Source organism: Alosa alosa, chromosome 18 (genome assembly GCF_017589495.1).
Source record: "Alosa alosa isolate M-15738 ecotype Scorff River chromosome 18, AALO_Geno_1.1, whole genome shotgun sequence".
NCBI classification, from domain to species: domain Eukaryota; kingdom Metazoa; phylum Chordata; class Actinopteri; order Clupeiformes; family Clupeidae; genus Alosa; species Alosa alosa.
Window position 1 is genome coordinate 24,903,558 of NC_063206.1, and position 19,698 is coordinate 24,923,255.

The 19,698-nt window shown below is 41.0% G+C and overlaps 1 protein-coding gene across 5 annotated transcripts in view; it reads right to left on the reverse strand.

Moving 5' to 3' along the window:
* Positions 1–19,698, reverse strand: part of slc29a1a (solute carrier family 29 member 1a) — a 31,502-nt gene that overhangs the window by 10,276 nt on the left and 1,528 nt on the right. Inside the window, exon 1 of one of the 5 annotated variants that reach the window (XM_048270113.1) lies at positions 11,601–11,919. The exons of 1 other annotated variant lie outside the window; for it this stretch is intronic. The gene's annotated coding sequence lies outside the window, so the exon portion shown is untranslated. Of the gene's footprint in view, positions 1–328; positions 481–9,786; positions 9,908–11,462; positions 11,565–11,600; positions 11,920–19,698 lie in introns of those variants that run through there. 3 more of the 5 variants (XM_048270110.1, XM_048270108.1, XM_048270111.1) reach the window with 3 other exon arrangements.

The window sequence follows — 19,698 nt, forward strand, 5'->3', positions numbered from 1 at the left end:
TTAATTGAAGCACTCCACAGGCTTCTCACTGTGAGTGTACTCACTGCAGAGGCTTCTAGAAGATTCAGGCTTCTATAGGATGCAGGCTGCAGGCTCCAAACTAAGCTCTGCCTGCCAGATGTATCACATTTATTCAAAATCCTCCAGACTGAGGAACAGGGTTTAAGCTGCAGCTGCGTCAAAGCTCTGTACTTACGCACCCCAGATAGATAGCGTGCACTACCATCTCAATCCCACAGCCGGAGAACCACATAACCCAAGGTGACTTTTCAAATAAAAAAAATAAAATAAAAAACACTCCTCAAGACTACAGATATCTGGAACTTACTCCTGTGATTGATGTTCCAAAGGCTATGGAGAGAGAGGGAGAGAGAGAGAGAGAGAGAGAGAGAGAGAGAGAGATGGAAACTCCCTTGCGTGCACTGACTCCAGATATCCCTGGGCAGCCTCTCCAGTCAGAGGAGACTACTAAAGCATAGGGGCTTAGCCAAGTCAATTTTATAGTTACGAGGTGGTCTAGTAGCCTGCGCGACTCTCAGAGTGGTCCCACCTCCCACCTCTAGCTGTTCCAGTACATCCACTGAAGGAACGCCCCTCCTGGAGGCATCCTGAGAGCGATAACAGATGATGCAGCGGGCCTGAGTCTCCCTCTCCCGTCTTCCCTTGGCTAAAGTCCAGTCAGATAGATGACTGGCCACTTGTGTGCTGTCAAAACTCTTCTTCGGTGCCAGCGCACAAAACATAAGCGTGTACACACACACTCTTACAAAAAAACATAAACGTTCAGTTTCTCCCTCACATTTGTGCACTGAACTCACGGTGATCCCCAGGAAATGGATGCTCTGGAGATGTTTTTGGAAGTGACAGAGAGAGAGAGAGAGAGAGAGAGAGAGAGAGAGAGAAGAGAGAGAGAGAGAGAGAGAGAGAGAGAGAGAGAGAGAAAAAAAAGCCCGCCAAGCAAGAAAAAAAAAAACAGCGAGAACAGAAAGAAAGAAAGAAAACAAAAGAGAGAGAGAGAGAGAGAGAGAGAGCCTGTCAAGCAAGACAAACCAACAAAACAAACAGCTCCAGCCTGCATCAAACAAAGCATCCTCTACAACCCTATAAAGACAAATAACTCAGCCACGCTGTATACAGTGAAGGACCAGGCTGAGCCCCAGGCATGCAAACAATAGCCATCTTGACAGGCCCCCAGTCCCAGACATCATCTCTATTCTGGGCCTTTTATTCACTATGGAAATGCCCAGCTGCCCAGGAGCTCCATTAGACTCTTTTCCACCACAGGCGATTTGGATCGTTGGAAATGAGCTTCAGATACACAAACACACACGCGTGCCAACCGAGGCACATTCACAGACTGCTGAGAACTAAACCACAAATTGAATGATTTTTAATGTTCTCATAATGAAACAGATCCTGTCCCATTCTAGAGAAACTATTGACATGGTCCAAACATGGTAGATCATTCACCTTACCCCTCATGCCCCTCATGCAGACATACAGTGACATCTCTGTGGTAGACAGATAAATGACTTAACAGTCTTTGATTAGATTTCCATTATGAGATTAGGGGTTAATGTAAATTCTCCAGAGGTTCAACATACTATGGTTCAGCGGGTCCTTGAATAGTAGAGACTTGAGATATCTGAAACATCTAAACTTCCACGGCTCAGATTTGAATAAACAGGCCAACATTTTACAAGGATACAAGGAAGTTTATCGTCACATGCATATAGTTACTGGAAGTAAGAAATGCACAAATGTCATATAGTTAGATACACAAACACACACGGAACCGAGGCACATTCACAGACTGCTGAGAACTAAACCACAAATTGAATGATTTTTTAATGCTCATAATGAAACAGATCCTGTCCCATTCTAGAGAAACTATTGACATGGTCCAAACATGGTGTCATTCACCTTACCCCTCATGTCATGGGGTAAAAGTGCAGTAGAAGGGGTTTAGTAGATTAAGTGGCAAGGGCTGCATAAGAAAGGTGGGGGAGGATTGGGATTGGGCGGGGGCACCAACAAGGAGCACCCAAGAGCAACAGGGGCAAGGAAAAACTCCCTTACCAAGGAAGAAACCTTGGGGATAGGGTGGGGGCAGTAAGGCTAGGCAATCAAGGACATGTGTAGATAGATGGAGGAGAAATCAAAAATAATAAATAAAAAGTTCTATGGAGATGTGCAAAAGTTGGAGAAAGATATGTGATATGTGTGTGTGTGTTTTCACGTGTGATGAAATAAGAAAATAAATAAAAAGGTCTGTAGCATAGGGAGAGGGATGTAAAAGTGCTAAAATGTCATGTAGGTGTGTGTGTGTGTGTGTGGGGGTCATGAGTGCTGAGGAGTGAATGAGTGCAAAGTCAGTATAGTGCGAGTTCAGAGTTGGGAAATGTTTGAGAGTGCTGAGGAGTGAATGTGTGCAAAGTCTGTATAGTGTGAGTTCAGAGTTCGGATGGCCTGGGGATAAAAACTTCTCCCGAGTCTCTCAGTCTCTCTTTTCTAGTAATCTTCAGTCAAAAGGTCACAAAAACAGAAACCAACCATTCTAAACATGTCCTAAAATCAATTCCATACTGTGGGATTCTCTGTTCAGGCCTTGCAAATAGTACCACTTGTTCATCCGAAATGTTCACAGGATTAGGCATACACTAGATCAGTCAATGGGGGCTACTTAAACATTCAATTATCCTATTACTGTGATCTATATGCCCACTTCTAAATTGTGTTACATCTGTAGGCATTTCTATGAACTCAAAAGAGGCAATTTAATTATTTCAACTCATATCATACATTCCGCAAGCTATTAATCCTCTGTAACACATATTTGAAGAACATGTGGAAATAAAACTTTACTTTTAGGCATTTAGGCTACCCGATCTGCAATACGTTGCCAACAGCCTTGCCTTGCTTTGTTCACTGCCGACGTATTTGATTTTTGTCGTAGAGTGGGTTTTAATTCCTCGTAACTTGTCATAATAATTGTGCATTCCTCATCCGTAAAATAAGGTGATCGCGTCATCACTGAAAGTGGTGACTTGCGCTGCAACACGCCCCTTTTATGTGAACGCGCACAAACTCCAATTATATTAACCCCGGCTCAACAAATCAACTTCATAATCAGCGTCGTAGTACCGATTAAACACCACTTAAGATAACCAGGTTTTGTCAACCCCGGTTTAACAAAGTAACCCTAGGTTACATCTGGGTAGGTTAAGCTCCCTTCGTAGCACAGGCCCCTGATGCTTCTGATAAGTAACCATAAACACAAAAATGTAGACCATACATTAACTAGTAGAAAAGTATGCAATGGGGGAAAGAAGCTAACCTGACAATAGCCAGATGAATGTCGTTCTGCTTAGCTCCGCCTAGCTTCACTCACATCCATCTGGGACCTCTTCCATTGAGAGTGATTTCTGCAACCGACTTTATGGTTCAGCCAATCAGGGCGAGGGCGGAGTTTCATAGATGTGACATAGTGTAGAAGCGACTGTGAGACTGTTATCAGCGTCACGGGTTGGCTTCGATGTGAGTGGTTGAAGTAGCACGTCAATAGATGACGGACAAGTGGCTTATTCAATCATATGCAAGCATTGTTTGATTAGGCCCAGCCTTCTGAAGCAACACTTCAATGGATCGGTTCCAGATGGATGAGTGGAGCTAGGCGGAGCGAAATTCATCTGGCTATTGTCAGGTTAGAAAGAAGCGCCACTGGGCTCCAATGGTTCATCCAACAACAGGTGCTCTTTAATAAGGCGGGTACAAAATACAAATACAAAGAAATCCCGGCAGTAGCTCGTCACACCCAGGACAAAAAACTAAGGCACTCCGTCTTTAGGTAAATATGTGTTAATATATTGAGAGCATATTTACCTAAAGATGGAGTCCCTTTGTTTTTTGTCCAGGGTGTTACCAGTTACTGCCTGGGATTTTTGTTTATTTCTAGGAAAGTATATCTGATCTTAGCAGTTCCAAAGCCAAATGAACGTAGTGATTAAGCACTGGCACATTCCCAGACAGTAGGCTAATCCTTTCCCTATAGAGGCCACAGAGTCCAACATCAAAAAGGTTGGCCTTGCCCCCTGAGAGTATTACATTCTCCCTGTTATACTTCATTGTTTCTAATTTGGAAGTACTAATTGAAGAGCTTCTGAAACCAGTCACAGACTTCATGGTCATCTCTCTTACTCTACTTTTTTACAACTGTTAAAACATATCTTTGATAGTTAAAAAACAGGCCACTAGCTCAATCAGTAGTGTGGTATAGCTGGATGTCCTGCATTGGAGGTGATAGAGATTCCCCTGAGCGACAAAGAAGGTTTCTACCACCACTTCCTTAGACTCCTTAGACTGGGATCACAGTTTAAAAACAATGCAGAGAATAGTTAGCTGGGGATCGGTGGCTACAGCATGGGCAAACACGGCAACCCATGAAATCGGAGCAGTAACCAACCCATCATGCCAGCGAAAGCAGTTAGTTTAGCAGCTTCACCAGAGGCCTATACTACAAAGTGAGGTTGCTGGTAACCCAGGTGACTTAGAAAGTTAGCACTGAAGTGGAAGTGGTAAAAGAACACTGTACCAAGCATCTATCGTTTCCACAGTGATGTGTCGTTTTGAGATTAGCAGTTACTCCTTAAGTTACCGAAGGGGTACACAACGAAGCTGGCTTACCCCTGTAACTTTGGGAGTAACTACTGATCTCCAAAATAATGCTTTCCTGCCTGTATTGCTTCTTATTGTTGCAAACTGGTACCTCGTTTTATGAGTAAAGAACATAGTTGTACTACCGTAGAAGTTTCGTACCATTCAGGGTTATTAGCGGGGTAATTTACGAGATACTAAGTTGGTTCTATTATGCCTGCAGAAAGTCATTATTTTCTGACAGCGCTAATCGACCAGGGATCGACCAAGGGAAAACAGGTTCTGGGAAGGTGTTTGGCTCAGGGTCATGGTGCAAAGGACCCTAGAGTGAAATTACCCCGAACCATCGCTTTAAGCGACATTGTTTTGAGATCAGAGGTTACTCTTGAAGCGACCTAGGCAAGCCAGTAACCTTGGTTCGTAATACACCCCACTAGCCTCTCCTCCACCACCTGTGGAGATGATTGATGGACAGTGCCCAGGCATCCTGGCCTAAACTGGCCTCCCTGTTCACATGACTTCCTTGTGACCAAAAATTAGCCACCTCTTTTCAAAAAGTCACAAACAATTTTGAAATGACAACAAAACTTTCAAAACAAGACAAATGGTTAAGCACAGAGGAACACAATCCAATTTCTACATAGTTTCATTGAAAATATAGCATTGGCAGCGCCAAACTAATACTTCTAATCTACATCCTTTTCCTAAGGAGGGTTAGAATTAAGACAAGTAAAATTATGTGTTATGTGAAAATAAATTAGGGTCAAAACAACATTCACAAAAAGTATAATGTTTAAATGTGATCAATGTATCAGACATGGAAATATGTAAAATGCAAGACATTCGCACAAATAATGATGTGCTGTTAAAATTCACAAAACAGCGATTTTTGAAAACTTCCTCATGAAGAACAGGACCTTTAATATATGGTCACAAGATTGAAAGCAACATAAAACAATTACCATTTTAATTTTATAATCCTTATTAATGCCAACATTTCATGTCAATGAATCTCTCGGTGTACTTGTTTTTCCGGTCTGAGCGGTCTATGTTGGGTATTTCTCTTACCCCTCGGTTTCAAGTAAGCTCCCGATCTTGCTTGGTTTTAAGGGGTATATACCCCTTGCCCTTATCCCTACTCCTCGATCGAAATGAGAATTGAGATAGCCCTTCGTCTCACGTGCACACGCAAAACTAAGGGGAAGGGGGAAGGGGTAAAATAGAGAATTGAGATTGGCCCTTAAAGGAACCATATGTAAGATTGTGGCCAAAACTGGTACTGCAATCACTTTCAAATTACTGTAGAGCGGTGTATCCCCTCCCCCTCTCCCCTGACTTGAGGTTGCCAACCCAGATGCTGAAACACTACTGACTTTGTGATTAGTAGATAGGTGGAGGGTGGCGCATCAGGCCAAAACACAACATGACATGACAAAACACAACATCAACATCAGTTGAGGGCTGCAACTTCACTTTTTAAATGACAATAACCTGGCCAGACTACTGTTGTCAGTGATATAAGTATTTGAAATGAACATGATTTCTTAATGTCTAGTGACATATCAGGGTCATTTTATGATTAATTGAAATACATTTCTTACATACGGTTCCTTTAAGACTCAGTTTATGATTATCAACAGCAACAACACACCCTTTGCCTACAAAGTGTTCTAAGCTGTTTACTTTAAACGGTTTGGCTGTCAACTATCCTTAAACAGAAATTAATAAAACACAAAATGTTGCTTTGTTTGCAGTGAAATACTATAGGCTAGTATATTTAACTACCATTACAGATTTATGGTGCAACAACCTCACTTAAATATCTAAGTTGTATTGAACAATTGTACACATTCCATGTTTTTGGTATAACTCTAATTTGTTCAGGGCTTAAATTTCACTGCGGGATTGCGGGTATTGCGCATAATTTGTTCAAGTCCCGCAACTCTAGCCATCATAATGCGAGAAATTCCCGCATACACTTTTACAGCCTGTCTGATGACGTTAATATAGCCAATCATTAAGTGGCGTGAATGCGGTGCTATTGACCGGACTGATCAACTACCGAGTTGAATTGAACATGCAGCCTCATGCAGACGCACACACACACACGGAGAGAGAGCGAGAGAGAGAACCACTTTGCGCTTACGCAAATAGGCTACGCTACCATGGCAAACTTTTACATCTGGAAAGAGCCCCTTTGTAACTATCCTGCTAGCTCAGGTCACGTCAACACTTGATCCCAGAAAGATTGTCTTCGACATGTTAGTTTTTTGAACATTTATTGTATCTAATGACATAGAAAACATAATGATTAGCATACACATACCGCACTATGCACAACTTTTATTCACTAGCGACTATAGCCTAAAACCATCAGTTTGAAGGGGGGCTAATTACTCCATAGAATTACTCTCACGTATTTTCTTAAAGTGACAGGCACTCAATTACACCTACTCATCAGCAATGTGCACTCAATTGGACCTACACACCACATTAAAGATATGCCTAAGTGTTATAGGTTAAACGTCAATATGAGGCATTCAAATTACTAAATATGTTTAGCTACTAGTAATTACTAGTAAAATGCTATACTTTAAAAAAATGCATTATTAAATAAATACACTCTATATGAATTAAAAAATATATGATAGAAACATATCACATAAGCTATCATTTTCAGTGTGTGTTTGTGTGTGTGGAGAGAGTCAAGCAGAATCTAGGATGTCCACTGTTGTGAATGATCCCACTACAGTATATATTACTGATGACGTCAGGGTGGTGGGGGCCCCAAAATCAAACACTTTTTTAAAAAAAAAAAGTATCAAGTATTGAAATCGCAATTCTTGACTTGGTATCAGAATCGACCCCCCCCCCCAAATTGTGTAAATCCCCCCTACATGAATAACCTAAGGGGGGAATTCCCCCCCATTTTGAAAAATGAATTTTAAGCCCTGTTGTTTGCTTTTGTCTTTTAGGGACCAGACCAGACCAGTGTGGTGATGACCGTGTATTACATTATGTGTGTGCCTGTCTGTGTGCACATCCTGCCAACCATACATCGCTGACATTAACACTAACATTAATTCCTAAAAAACATGTGACCATATCTCAACATATCTGCACATACCTTTGAACTATAGACGTAGATCTGAGATCTACACTGAGACATTCTGAGTATTATATTGTTGCAGGAGGACTATGCCGACAACTATATGAAGCATGCATACATTTGAATCATGTGCTGTGACATCTGTGAAACTGCTATGCGGTTCGACCTGTTTTTAGACCTGAGCTGTGCTGTGTGAAAATTAAGATTCTAACCTAAGTTCTGTCTAAAACTGATCATCTGAAGTGCTGAATCTTGTTCTTCAGTCTATATCACCATCAAAAGTGACCTATTTATTACAATTAACTGAGACCTCTAGCTCTTGCTGCCATTTAAGAATTATCAAGTTCTGTGTATATGTGTATGTATGTGTATGTATATATATATATATATATATATATATATATATATACATACATACATACATACATACATACACACACACACACACACAACTGTGTTTTTTTTTTTTTTTTACTTCAAGCTTACATTGGTTGTTAAGTGTTCATTAGTGTATTCTGAGTATCATTCTGCTGTATTAAAACAAAGAATGTTGATCAATATTGAATTAACAATTTATTTTTACTGACTGTCATATACTCTAAGCTAACATCTAATCAAGTAAGTGGTTTTCAAGAATACTGGACACGTCTATGTAATCTGAATAATCATACTGTAAGTAATTTAATGCAGTTTTTTTGCATTTACATGCAATGGTAATTCCCTGGAATTGCATTTTCTAGTTAACAAACGTTCATCTGATAAGCGTCTGAAAAGTGAATGGAGTGCATCCAGTGAGGGCAAACAGCCTGCACATCACCCCAGCTGTTCTCCTGAATTTCTCACCAGGACAAAGAAGGCATTCTGGTGCCCTCAAATGTCACCGAGTACATAAATAGAGCCCATGTGAGTAAGCACGAGCATCCGTGTGAGAGTTACATTATCAGTTAAAAGGCAATCGCAAAACATGTGAAGCTACATTTTAGGATTTCGACAAAGCAACATGTCCAGTGTCTTGCGTTAAAGTTTCGGCCTATGATACAAATTAACCACGACAGCGGTATGACACGGCGAGGTAATGCACCCAAACGCCAAAAAAAGGAGGAAGAAGTGGTAGAAGGAGACAGTGTACACGCAAATTGACCTCACATGCCGGTTTCGCGTCCGTCAAGCACGACAATGAATTGTGCGCCCAATTAGCCGAGTTAGCTATACAGGCACACGTGTTTACTTAACCGCAAACTGATTTTGTGAATTCTACGAATAACTACTGTGAAGCTACACCTTAACGTTTCGTCACATAAGGCATTTAACGTTAAGCTGGTACCAAGTCAATATTTACGTTCTGGTGGTTTAATCGCGTTGAATAGAGAAACTTTGACAACTAGGTGAGTTATCGTTAGCCTACCCGAGGGACAGCTTAGAGATATTGTTCCGGTGTGGTGCCAACTTAACTTATCGACCGCTCTGATAAGTACACCAAAATTAACGGGTAACGCAGTAGCAGCTTTTTACACTGAAGTTAAAATATCCAACAATCAATCTCCCGTCCTCTACTCCATGCCTCAACGTTACTCCAACATGTTGGTCAACTCCAACAGCATAAACTTGAGGCTTTGTGTCAACAACAATATATTATATATATATATATATACTGCCATCGATTTCAACCACAACATACCAAATAGAAGCAACGTGTTAACGATAAGTATGTGTAAAAATACATTCGCGCGTAAATACTTCCTTTAGCGGAAAGGCGGTAAATTTATTTTTGGAGAACAGAGCCTAGCTAACCTGCCCAAAACCTATATGTCCGAGACTGACTTTAATAAGGATAAAGTAACGTAGCCTAGTACAAGTATACTTATTTGTTCCCAGTTTGTGTTGGTAAGATGAATGCGCTGGGTTGAATAAATACAGTGGGTGTGATTACGTTAATCGCAATCATCTGAATTTAAAACTAGCAGTACATATATTTTAGTAAATATAGAGTAATATTTAGTAATAAAACGACAAAGTAGTCTTACCTATGTGGGGGTTCATCCACCTGCGAGAAAGTCTTTGGTTTCTGAAGGCAAATTCGCGCTGAATAAACGAGCCACGCACATGTTCAGTTCAACGAAACAAAAGCATCATCATGGGGGACGTCCCACATCACAAGCGTGATCGCCACCAAGCTACTACAGTTTTGAATATTCGAGATATGAAAGGTTCAGTTAGTAAGCTATATTATGTGGGCTAATTTTGAGATTATTAACCAAATAAGTTTTGGTTTCACGATTAAAAAGATAAATAAAAAATAGAGTACCTACATTATGTGTACTGTCTATATTGTTAGGCCTGTTATAGCCTATAATGCTATGGAACCACATTATTTTTGTGTAGGATTTTGTGTGATTCTGCCTTTAAATTGACTTTTTCTAGGCTGATATAGCACTAAATCATTCTAGCCAGACCACGAGGATCTTAAGAGAGTCCCCTTTGTCCCTTTATGACCCAAGCACACCTGCCCCTGAGGTGTAGGCCAGTGTGTAGGCACATTATGGTCTTTTATAAAATAGACAACAGACATGTAAGCATTACAGTGGTCAAAAGGGTGAAATAATTTCAGCAGAATCCAACAACTTGTTGTTTACTCTACAAGTCCCAATAGTGTCAACTTCTGCTGGAATTAAATTTAATTGTATAATAATCTCATATTTGGCATATGTTTATATGTAAGTTTAAACAAGTGCTCAATCATTTCTGGATGACATCGTTTTATATGGAATTTGAGGAACACATATAGGGCAATGCTTCCTGTAATGTGATCTGCAGTTATTCTGATCATCTCACTTCCCAGATTTTGAAGTGGACCACAGTAGTCCATTCCAAAAATATGCAAGAGTGTACTACCATGTCCCTTTGGTAAACTTTGTTAATATAACTAATGTAATGGGCAGTGATGCCATGATAGCCTATTTGGGCAATATCATTCTATTGCATTTTAAAATAGCACTTTTCCATTATTGTTTCCCAACTGTTGGTGCTCTTAATTATATCATAAACCTTTATACCATTCCAGTTTTCTGTATATGAGAATATAAAGCACATAAGCGTTTTCTGTTAAGCATACAAATACCTAAGAGTTTTGTTTGCAGGTGAAACTTTCCACTGGAGAACTATTATGAAGGGAGTGGTCCTCCCATAAAAACCCTTGACATCTGAACTCTCACTGTCATAAAGTATGCATATTCATTTGCAGATGCAGATGCTGTTCTTAATTCTGTAACATGCAATAAGTCACAAAGTTATCTGATACACATTTTCATTGGGTGAAGTAGGCCTACACTACAACGCCCACTCGAATCTGAACTGTGAAGTTGTCATAAAGTGAACCGATATGGATATTTTGACAGTACAGAGGGGCTGACAAACTCAATCAGCCCTTTTCCTTTCAAGTCTACACTTGTGTAAACAGCGAGTTTGTGAGTGGTCATAATCTCAGTAGGAGAGACTGGTAGGGTGCCGAAATGCTTCACAAGGGCCAGCAACCTTGAAAAGCCAAATGCAACACATCCCCATTGCGAGAGCTTTGAGCCAATCCCTATGATAACACAAACAATACACCTTTTGCCACTTTTTGCCTATAGCTGCGATTATCATATACTTGTGTCGGTTTTAATTCTATATACAAACTCGATGACTTCAAAAGGTGGCTCACCAGGAAATCGGAGGGGTTTCAGTCCGCAACTGAAGACGTGCCGCACTCCACAGATTGTTAAATCCTTTAACGCAACGCAGCAGCATCTTGAAAACATTACGGAGAGGGCTGGCAGAGCATGACAGGGCTGTTGCTTACCCAATGACTCACTCCATGTGCAGTCCCTCACAGAGTGGAGTGGAGGGCTTTGGGATCTTTTTGCCAGCATTTGTTTAAAAGTGGACATAATCCAAGAAGTCCTTTGACAGATTAAAATGCAGTATAGAGACTTTGCTTTGTTTCAGATGTCTGAATGTGGACATTTTTTCCCCTTTACAGTTATATCAGACATACTTAACGTAGTAACATTCCTAAGTGAAGAAGATGCCACTGGTAACTTAACTTTATTTTAGGAATAACTTTATTTTCCAGCTGTTTGCCAAGCATAACTCTCTACTCTCGCATTAGTCAGAGGCTCCTCTGGATTGAGGGGCTATTTCCAAAACAGTTATTGCCCTCTGACAGCAGTGCCCTTGCCGTTGGGCTGCCTTCTTCACCCGTAAATTTGGACGTTTCTAAAATAGACCTGGCTCAGGCCTTGTTTTCATTTGGTTTTGGCTGTAAACGTGTGGCAACAGTGAGGGCAGAGAGAGAGAGGTTATTTGTGTGTATGACATCCATGCTTCCACCTACTCCCCGTCTGGTCTAAAACTAGGTTTCAGTGGTTAGACTGTGACTCTGACTGAAGGAGACCATGTCCCACAAACACCACCACCCCCCCACCCCCACCCCCCTTCCCAACATACACCCATTCATTCACCCCACACCACAAAAACACCCATGCACGTACATGTAGGTCTACACACACAGATGTGCAGCGTAATATTGTTAAAGGAAGAAAAACAGGATGTGGAGGAGAAATAAGTACATTTGTAGTACACAACTATGTGACTGACAGTTGGACACCCTGATGCTCGCTTCGGTGGGAGGCTTGGCCCTATTTTTAAATGAGGAAGGAAATGGAATGGAATATAATGTCCTTCGATGCCAAGGATGACCTTTCATGAAATTCTTCTGAAACTTTTTTTTACAGGAAATAATGTGTAAAATCGTCATGACACTAGGCTAGGTTTTTACCACAGATGTCTTTAGTTTTTCAAAGATGATATCACAGTTTTGTTGTGCCCTTTAGTAAGTTTATCTGTCAGCAGGAAGCCATTAAGCAGTAAAATGTGTTTAATGTGCTTAAAAATACTTTTTTACTAGTTCTTTTACATAACTATGCATGCTTTCATATAACTACAACACCATCATGTAGGTTAAGATTTTTAGGGTTAAAGTTGGGATACCCGATAATCCATCCTTTGCTTACTAAAGCTTAAACTGCACCTTTTCAACATTCTGCCCTTTCTTCTGGGGTCAGACTCCTTATCCCTTCACATGGAATTTTCCCAAGCATCTCACACAAAGTAGGCTACAAGTCCCGCAAACTAAGTCACCTCTTCGGGGAGCACACCTGGGATGTAGAACTTCTTTTCCGACTACACTATCACTTAACAAATGTTCTGTGCAACAACTATCTTTTTAAACAGTCATTGGTTTAATGAAACTTTGTGAGTAGTATTTCTTTTTTCTTGTGGAAGGCTTTGAAATGAGTTTGAAAGTTTACTTTTTTTTTGGTTGGCTGAGAGACCCTGGGCCAAGCACAGTTATGTAATTCTCTCTCTCTCTCTCTCTCTCTCTCTCTCTCTCTTCTCTCTCTCTCTCTCTCTCTCTCTTCGTTGTGCTCAGAGGCACACAGTGGTGTCTCAGAGAGCACTTCACATGACATACCTGGCACAGGACCCAGGGAAAAGTCTATACCCTAAACACTGTGACAATCTCTCCAGCATATGACGTGAAATATGAGCGGCATTGTCAACGGTCTCCTTCTAATGTCTTTCATGATTGTGGCATTAGATTCAATGATAACTATACTGTAAATTTTTCCGTTCCATGAGAACCATGTTGAAGAGGTATATTTTTGAGGTATAGGTGTATATATATATATCATAAGACTTTTGTAATCAGTTAAGTGGCTATTTAGTTTTCTTTTTTCTTTATATCATTGCTAATGATACCATCAATCAGCTACTACCTAATGACTATTTAACATTACAAAAGCAATGGATTCCTGAGACATGACTGATTACAATGAATTATTAGCTGTTATAAAACAGGATTGAAAGGAAAACAGGAAAAAACTATGTGAAAAAGTCACTTTGACATTCCACAGACAGGACAAATGTTCGAATCTGTTGACATAAATGAAGCCATCTGCCTGAAAAAATGGGGGTTTGATATCATGCAGACAGGGTAAAAATGAGATTCCAGTGACTGGTTTTCAAAGAATTTCAAATACATTTGATCAACCTCTCAACTCAAAGATTCTAAATATGGCAAGGCAGTTGAAATCTCATTAAGTTCCAAATGTTCTAGAGACATCATGACTCTTGAGGACTGTTCTTCCGACACGCCAGAGAAGTGGGAATCTGCAGACAGACAGATACAGAGTCTGTCTGGCTCGGTGAATGTATCTTTCTCCTGTTACTGTACATCAGACCTGAGGCGGAGCTGGCAAAGGAATCAAAGCGCAATCAAAACCATTGCCCAGGCACGCGCCCACAGGCAACTACAGAACACAACTGTAACGTTAGCATCCCCATCCATCTCACACTAGTGAAGCATTGATAGCGTGCTGCATGACTGGACCTGCATAGTGGAGTCCACATTGACCTCTCAAAAGGGTGTAGATGATTTTGGCCACAACAGGTATGTGGTACTCATAGGTGCCAGTGCTCAGAAAACTGGCTTGAACAGCCCCGTAGATCATGAAGGGTTGTCATTATTAACTGGCCTCGTGCCAAAAAAACAAAAGGTTAAATCAGTCTGTGTGACCTTAATTAACCTTGGCTGTGTTCACAAAAAAGAACGATCTAAATATTTCTGCTACTTAGGGGCAGCCGTGGCCTACTGGTTAGGGCTTCGGACTTGTAACCGGAGGGTTGCTGCTGGTTCGAACCCCGACCGGTAGGAACGGCTGAAGTGCCCTTGAGCAAGGCTAACCCCTCACTGCTCCCCGAGTGCCGCTGTTGTTGCAGGCAGCTCACTGCGTCGGGATTAGTGTGTGCTTCACCTCACTGTGTGTTCACTGTATGCTGAGTGTGTTTCACTAATTCACGAATTGGGATAAATGCAGAGACCAAATTTCCCTCACAGGATCAAAAGAGTATATATACTTATACTTACTTATACTTCTCTTCCAGGTTCAAGTCAGATATTTATCAGCGTCAAGAGATTAGAGAGTTAATTGATACATTTATGGAGACGAAGCTCAAAGTAGTAGTTTTAATGCACTGCTGACAGCTGCACATGTGAAACCGTGGGCAGGTTTTTGTAAGAAGACCTGTGCTTGCTTAAGTGCTTGAAGGAGAAATTAAATGAAAACAATCAGTTTTACCTAGCTCGAGTTGCTGCAGCCAACAGCTAAAGCAGCCAGGCAGCTACAGCACTACACTCTAGGGCAGGGGTGGGCAAGTTCCTACTGAAACCAGTGCGAAATGGCTGCCGATACAAACGTAATTGAAGCATGTTTAGAGTCGATTTTTGAAGAAATTGAAGTTCGTTGTTTTCAACCTCTGCAGAAGTTAGGTCTCATTTGCCTAAGCAAAGGCTAACCAGAGATGGCTACAAAGGCAAACTAAACGTCATCGTTTTGCTTGTTAGTTCGCTGTCGGCGGTATTTTCATGAAACCCCCATACCAGTACATGTGCATACTCACAAGGTCTGCCACCTCTCTGCAATTGGCTATCGAAAAAAGCTTTGCTCGAAATCAGACATTCCCCCTGCCCTATTTTCCCCTGAATCCAGGCGTATTCTTCTAGTTAAACAGCATCAAATTAGCAGTATTTTTTAAGCAATAAATATTTGAAAACAAATTCTTTTGATACTAAATGATAGGCTATAAAAAATGTATTTGAGTGTGTGTGTTTGTGTGTTTGTGTGTCGTTGGGGGGTGGGTGGGGGTATGTGCGGCCCGCCAGCCAATTTTCAAAACCCAATGTGGCCCTTGAGCCAAAAAGTTTGCCCACCCCTGCTCTAGGGGCATGAACATGGGAGCTGTCTGGAAGCTGTAACTGTTGGCTGCAGCAACTCAAGTGAGGTAAAAATGATTGTTTGTTTTCCAGAGAGAGTGGGGGCTTCTCTTGTAAGGTTTTCTATGCCCCATGACACTGATAAACATCCTACATGTGACATGTGCTGTGCTGAGAGTCTCCACCAGTCTGAAAGACTACAGAACTAATTCCCAGTCACATGTCTTTTCTCCAAGGTCCCATGGCCCACTAAACACAAAGGCCTATTTGATGGTTGATCCCTATCCCTATATACCTTACTTACAATTACAAGTAATTGGGTCAGAAATAGGTTATAATAAATAATGTTACAGAATATAACTTTATTTTTCACCTTAAAGGCCGAGTGCTCAGTTGTGGCTACATTGTGAGGCATAGTTAATGCGAAAGCTGTTGTAATGGTGTGTATGAGAAAGCTGACTGCAGTACTCCAATTTAGAAACAATCTTATTTAATGGAGCCTTACTTTACCCTCTTTAGGACCAAGCTTATATATTTTTTCTAATGAACTATTTATTACAGGCTATATATTTTTTTTTTATTCTATGTGGTTGCACAATGTTTTAAAAAACTGTTTTCATGCTGATGCACCCTGCAATGTCAAACTTTAATAAATGAATTGAAATAAATCATACCCCATCTATACACCTGGCGGGGTGTTAGCAAACTGCAGAGCAGTTTGAGATTAGCGTTAATGCTGTTGTGGCCAGTCTTAGTCATGTCACATGTTGCTACATTGTGAGGATACTTCAGAAGTCATCTTAGCAGTGCTGCTTCCACAGAGGAGGCATGTTGGCAGCCTGGACAAATGTCTTGACTGCCAAGCAAGTCACCCCTCCTTAGCTTTAGTTCAGATGCATTTTGGCAAGCGCTTCAATTCCTTCTACGCTTCTCACCAAATACTCCACCGCAAGTATCTGTTCCTACTCCTTACTGCAGAGGCACAGTGCTGATTAAGACTGTAATAAATCAGATAAAAAAAAAATTTTAAAAAAAGGGGACAGCAGCGCCTGGAAGCTGTGATCAAAAAAAGCCTCTGTCAGCTCTCTGCCATCTTTGAAGCAGCATACAGAGTATGAGATCGCCCATCAGATAATAGGGAGAGAGAAATACAGGGTAGGCTGTTATCCTTACAGTAGTTACTTCTGTTGGCATCTTTCCAACACTAACAGCCCAATAAATCCAAACAAAATCATTAGCTCAAAATAATGCAGAGGAAGAACGAAATCCACCTGATCAGCATGCAGTGCTTGTTTACCTCAGTTCACCTTCTGATATATATGTAATACTCTAAGTTCTCCCATCATCCTTTGGTGGGAGGGTAAGAAGGGCTTAAAATACGAGCGACAGCCTAGGCTCCCCTTAGACATAATGCTTCTATTTTAGAATGACTGGGTGCTGTTGCTGCTCAGTATCAGTCATTAGCCATCAGAGTAACTCTGATGTGAATATGTTCTGGAATGTGGCGGCAAACATTCCCTGTTGACCTTGAGTTGATTTTCTCCCTGGCTGGTCAAAGCCAAACGAAGCAGGTGCTTAGAACTTTTGAGTTAAAGTTCCAAGCCATGCTTAGACAAACACTGGAACACCACAGCAGCATACTCTGCCCACAGTGATGATTTTGTCAGCCTGTCAGCAATTGGCAGAGGCTCACTCAGCAGGGTTTTGCTGCAAAGGAATTAGCCTCTTTGCCAAGCCGATACTGAATAACCAGACAGCTGGCTGATAAAACTAGTATCATTTAGTGGTACCACCTACTCACTACTTTACTGCAATGATTTGTTTACCTCCATTTATAAGTGGTCTGTGTGTGTCTAAACAGTGAAAGTAGAAATATATCGAATTATGTCAATTCAATTCAAAGAACTTTATTTTTCTATTAGGAACTTCACGTGTGAAAAGCATCAGTGCGTATCCACTTCACCTATATACACACACCTAACTTCTTATACAATGCCCACACAGCATGCACATACAACATACCACACCCATATAACATAGTACACAACATGTGGAGCGTGGCGACATTTAACATACCACGCACACACAACATACTTCACCTGTCAAATTGCAAAACAACTATTATCAAGATTGGACTCTTAAATAAAAACGACTGTTCAACTGTATAAGGTCTACAACACAATCTTTCCAATGAACTTTTCATGACCAATAAGATCAACAGACCCTTTCACTACTCAAAGCAAGCAAGTGATACTGAGTATATTTTCACGTCTTAGTACTAATGAGATTATTAAGCTCAAACAATCCAGTCATCTGCGTTTTCACAGTTTCCCATTCCATTGCCCTTGTGTTAAATATACTGTGTCGGTGTTGCCATGTTTTCTCACCAGCAATGAGATCCGACATTCCACCAGTTAATTGTTATTATCACATTCTCATAGCTCAGCAGAAAGGCTCTGGCTTGCTACATCCACCTAAAACAGCAAATGCTCTGAGTATGACCCTATTTCAATGTAAATACAAAGTCCTTGTAGAAGAAAGAGGACTTTCTGGACCCAATTAACATTCTATACATTACATGACCCATAGTGGGTGGTGCTAAATAGATTGGGCCAGGATGTATTCAGTGAACACAAAGATCATATTATGGTAGATCTTACTGCTGTTATCATTCCAATAACTAAGAATTACAACAGACACTTGACCTTGAATTAGTTTTGGCCTTTAGAGACTATGTGTGTGTGTTCCCACCAAGCTGCAGACCAAGGTTTAAAACACCTGAAATAGACAAACATAACGTACAGAATGCACAAGAGTAGGAAACCTTTCTTTTCATCATACTTTCCGAATTGGAAATCCAGAACTATAGTTGCAGTGGCTTTTAAAATAAGTAAAATTATAAACTTAGTGGAGGGGGGCAGATCCTGGTGCAGCGGTGGCCCCAGTGGCCCATAGCACGAGCGGACTTAGGTGCCGGCCTGAGGAAATTTCCTGAACCTTCTCCCCATTTCTCTCCTTGACGCCCGGTCATCTCTTCACTGTCCTGATACAGGCCTGAAAACACCAACAAATATAACTAAACTCTACAAATTATAAACCTCACTACACTATACTGTTTATAATGAAAATCTATCTGTACCACGCCAACCTTTGTGGATGTGGTTGTCTGCCCTTGAATAGACACATGATGAACTCTCCCAAAATGTCCTCCCAGCCTCTTCGAATGGCCTTTTTAATTCATGTCTGTGGCATCCAACCCAATCTCATTGCCAAAAAGTTATGGATCCCTCTGTGCTCACTACTGAAATGCAAAATGTCAGTTAACTCCTCGGGTAGTAGCCTAGAGCGGGTTCACGGAATACCAAGATTTTTTATACACAATTATCCACCACTAAGAAGCAGCTTATGTGTCTGTGCAAGTTCAATAGTGTCAGCACACTTGTTTGTGCCAGTGCTTCATATTCACAACACCTTGGCATGTGTTGGTGGGTTGTCGTTTGCTTCACAGAAGCGCTGCTTTATGAAGCAGATGATAAAGTATCAGGAAAGTGTGTGAGGATCAACTTGGCAACATCCCGGGGGAACTCTTCTGTTGCCAGCTGCAGCAAACCGCTATCATGATCCTTGCTGCTGATGCTGCTGATAGGGATAACAGTCCACATTGCAAAATGAAGAACCTGTGAGCAACTCACAGGGCTAATCTCAGAAAGATACACCAGCAGCGGCCATCGAGCTGATGATAACATATGCAAACTTAAAGCGAGCTGTCAGTCAGGTTTGATCGATAGATAGATAGATAGATAGATAGATAGATAGATAGATAGATAGATAGATACTTTATTGATCCCCAGGGGAAATTCAAGAACGATGCTACAAAGTAGGCTACATGAAACACATTAACGATGGAGTTGTAATAAATTGTACAAGTTTGGAAAAACTGATGAAATCTCTTGAAGTTTTGATTGTTTGGATACACATGACACAGACACAATGCCAGTTAAAGGCTATTTTTAAGGGCAGCCTTGTGGTTTCTGCAGCTGCAACATTAAACATCTGCATCATGGGTCTAAAATAGCCTACCATATGACCACAAAGTAGGCTAGGCAACTTTTGCCTATTCAAA